Below are 4,366 nucleotides of genomic sequence, written 5' to 3'. Positions count from 1 at the left end.
AGTAAATGTGGAATCCACAGGGGTCTTCATCAACATGGAGAAGTCTATGGCTCACTAGAAGGGTGGGACCAGGGGGTCATCATCTCTGCCCCTTCTGCTGATGCCCCCATGTTTATGATGAGTGTGAAACCATGAGGATATGATAACTCCCTTAATATTGTCAACAATGCTTCCTGCACCACGACCTGCATGGACCCTCCAGCCAAGGTCATCCAAGACAACCTTCATCTCCTGTTACTATGAGACATATTCTATATAGCGATATTTCATTAAATATGTTGTATTAGAATTATTTCTTAAAATATAATTTCCCTTCTATTAGACCTTAAAGTTAGTGAGAACTTGAATTTTATCTCACTCATCTTTGGATCCAGGTGTTTCATTCGGTGTCTGACAAGTTCTTGTTTTGACATATTGCATTTTCTCATTCTTTTAAATATTATCTATTTTGATTTAAGAAGTATTTTTAAAGGTCACTGAGTTTAACAGATTATTTGATAAGGGAAAATGAGCAGTGATGTGAGAATATCAGAGGGACTGGATTATTATTTCAGCACTACTACCCACTAGCCACATGACTGTATAAATCCCAGGTTCCTTATCTACAGATAAAGAATAATCCCACACTGCCTACTTCTTCGTTGTTGTGAGAATCACAAATAATGACATTTACAAAGATACGTTATGCACAATAAAATTCAATAAAAATAATATGCACTACTGCTATTAAAACTAGGTGAACATACTGAAATCTATTTTACCTTCTCAGTAAACACAGCAATATGAATGACAATAAGGTCTTTTAAACCAGAGTGTTACTCAAATATATTCCATCTGTGAAAAGAAACTCTCTGCTTCACGACACTTTTGAAAACTTTCTGCTATGGTTTCATGGCTGTGTGTATGTTCGTCCATATGTGTGTGCATGTGTGTGGCTATTATTGACTGATAGGCTACAGTTAAGAAATTCTCCTGTGTACCACTCAGGGATTTGATAAAACTATGCTCATTTGATTTATGATTTACATAAGTAGAAGAAAAATTTAATCATTTTTGTGATTCCCTTATTTCTTCTATAGAAACAGATAAAATAGTATAAAATAGTAAATTAAATAGTAAATAGTATTAAATAGTAAATTAAAATTACACGAAGTGGAAATTTCAGGATCACAGTGCAGATTCATTTTAAAATTTCGATGACAATGAAATCAGGAGAAAAGAACTAAAATGATTTTCTGTGAAATATGTAAGTTTCTAAATATCAAAGATTCAAGAGTTCCTGCCTCTCAGATACTATTTTTTTTTTTAAATGGGAGACAGATGGGGAGGACGGTTAAGACATTGATGGATGTCTTAATCCAGAAAGCAGGTTTCTGAGTCTTGAATATATCTTGCCAATTATCAACAGTAGCTTTGCTTCACCTTCAGTTCATTGCTGTAAGTGAGGAGAGACAACCCACAAGTAGTGTTAGTGCTGCTTGGAGACACGGACATGACCGAAGAAGAGTTGTCTGTGGGAAAGCGACAGTGGTACCACCTGTAACAGGAATGATTAATGGCTGTGAGGTAGGAGTGAAAGCATTTATCAGAATGTTAAACTTTGGAGATCAATTTTGGGGGCAGAAGAAGATACTGAGTTATAATCACTTCCTAGCTTGTCCCATATTGCTTCTACTTTATGGTTCACTATTTTGCAAATATCACACTTAGTCAATCTTTCTTTTCTTCCTAATTTTCAAAACAATGTCCTTAACATTCACAGAAGCGGCAAGATTTATAACATTTGATTACAATTTGATTTAGTGACTTTGTTTTCATTTTAGTCGCAGTGTATTGTTTGTTTCAGGGTGATACAGAGCTGGTTAGTCCTATATCCTTCCTCATTTCCTTATTCTTTCCTTTTTTGAGCCTCGGTTTATAAATTAAGCAGAAAACAAAAATATATAAAACAGGCTCCAGCACCGTGCTGGGAAATGACCTCGGCGGTGGCAAGGTGAGCTGTGGCACCAGCAGCCAGAGCCCGGAACGCAGGACACACGCACCTGCCCCGCAAGCCGGGCAGCAACGATCCTGCAGGAGCTGTCATTAGTGTCCCGCGTCAGTCACGAGCTGCCGGGGCTGGACGGTCATGGAGAGCCTGGCAGAGAGGACTGTAAAGTCCAATCTTTTGATGCAGAGACTCAGCAGCTGTTGGAGACAGCACTCAGAGAGCCAGGTGCCATAGACTTGGAGAAAGTGGCTAATGTGATTGTGGACGGTTCTCTGCAGGGCTGTGTATTCAGCAAAGAAGTGGAACATCATTCAAGCCGAGAGCAAGCACGTAGGTCAGAGTGGCTTCTGGCGGGGACTGAACTCACTGCAGCAATACCAGGCCTGGGAGCAGCTGTGAGCCCTGTCCCTGCAGGGATGTGTCGGCTCTGTCCCCTTTATCTGCAACCTCTTTGACAGCGTGAGGGTGAACAAAACCCATGATGGCCCAAGTGACCCCCGTCTATCTCTGCCTCTTCTAGAGGGCCCAGCCTGACAGTCTGAGCAAGGAGAAGGAGGTGGGCCACTGGGGCCGAGCTGCACCACATGGGGGAGAAGCTGGAGAAGCGGAGCAGACTGTGCACGGATGAGCACTTGGTCCTGATCTGGGATGGTTTCCTGCTCCCATGTGCCTGTCGGTTCCCCGGCCAATGAACTGCTACTGGAAAATCATAGAATTTCAGACAGCCGTCTGGGAGGCAACCCTGGCTGCCCACGAGAATCACCACAGTGAAGTCTCCCAGGAGGCCTGCAGATCAGGCTGCCTCGCCAGAAGCACTGGCCCTTCACGTAACCTAACCTCCTAGGTTCGTGGTGGAGTTGGTCTCTCCCAAAGACTGTCCCTTCCAGACTTTCAGGAGCTCTTGAGATATTTCCTATTTACACTGTAGTCCTTCCCTGAGCACTTTCTTACGGATTCAGGGATTGGGGAAGATACCAAACAGTCTTGCCCCCACCATCCCATCAGCCTCTCCACCATAACTTCCCACCTGGGCCAGGCAGAGAAAGGCAGCTTCAACAACCACTGCACTATATACTCACTGATGCAACAGCCATCTTGATGCCTCAGTTTCCCATCTGTAAAATGGGTACTATAGTTGGTTACTGGTGGGATACTTTGGCATGCCGAGGGGTGGAACACAAATCACACCAGAAGTTGCTTTTTATATATTTTGTGCAAGGACCACGTTGGAAACAAATCTATTTCTAGTGGGTTTTAATAAATGACAGTACCACATCACATAGTATATCAGGTCAGGGTGAGAATTTTCTTTTTCCTTTTTTTAGGATTTTTATTTGTTTATTTGACAGAGAGAAAGAGATCACAAGTAGGCAGAGAGGCAGGCAGAGGGAGAGGAAGGGAAGCAGGCTCCCCGCTGAGCAGAGAGCCGGCAGAACCCTGAGATCATGACCTGAGCTGAAGGCAGAGGCTTTAACCCACTGAGCCACCCAGGCGCCCCAGGGTGAGAATCTTCTGATAAAACTTCTCTAATATTAAAAATATACATTAAAAAACAAAGAATTCCTTAGTGAAAGATTATCAAAGTCAAACCCATGTCTGAAAGTATCATTGTTGACTCATTTGCAAGTTGCTTTTGGGAAAGAAACCAATATTGACATTTTTTTTCTCTTCAGTTCTTATTCTGGCTCACCTTTCAGCAGTAACAATAATATTAACCTGTTAATGAGCACTCATCACCTGAGTCGGCACTCAAGGCTTTATTGGCAATTTCATATTTAATCTCACAACTATGTTATAAAGGATAACACTGAGGCCCAGAATGACTAGTTTTCCCTAATTCATACATTTCATATGACTAATGGAACAGGTAATTTTATTAAGATCTGTCTGATTCTAAAACCAGTGCCCTTGGACTCTAAAACCAGAACCTCTCCAGTTTTATCCTCTAAAATTCATTTCTATATCAGTATTCTCTCTTGTACTTTGTGAGATTTTCAAATGACTTTCCTCTTCCATTTTTCTCCAAAGAAACTTAGTGTAGGGAATGTTAGGGCAGATTAGGCCACTAGGCAAAATAGAAAGAGGTCTGGGATCTCACACCCGGACTCTAGTCAAGACTCAACCAATTTCAGACTGTGAAGCCCCCAGCATAGTACCATCACTCTGAGCCCTAGTTTTTAGGAGGATTCAATGAGATAATATGTAAAACATTACCACAACATGTAACATGGTGCTTCACAAACTGGTACTTAATGTATTATTATGTTTCATTTGATATAATATTTAGATTTTTTTTACTTAAATGTAATTTTTGGGAGGAACTACTAAATAGAACATGTGTATACCCTAGAAATCAACGTCATTTTACCATCAACT

General features: G+C 41.3%; 1 pseudogene; it reads left to right on the top strand.

Moving 5' to 3' along the window:
- The first annotated feature begins 1,492 nt into the window (after positions 1-1,492).
- On the top strand, positions 1,493-2,834 carry LOC111148837 (annotated as a pseudogene).
- The last annotated feature ends 1,532 nt before the right edge of the window (positions 2,835-4,366 follow it).

Source organism: Enhydra lutris, unplaced genomic scaffold (genome assembly GCF_002288905.1).
Source record: "Enhydra lutris kenyoni isolate GAN:26980312 unplaced genomic scaffold, ASM228890v2 scaffoldscaffold21, whole genome shotgun sequence".
NCBI classification, from domain to species: domain Eukaryota; kingdom Metazoa; phylum Chordata; class Mammalia; order Carnivora; family Mustelidae; genus Enhydra; species Enhydra lutris.
The sequence above is the reverse complement of the archived record's forward strand: the minus strand, read 5'-3'. Positions and strand labels throughout refer to the sequence as shown.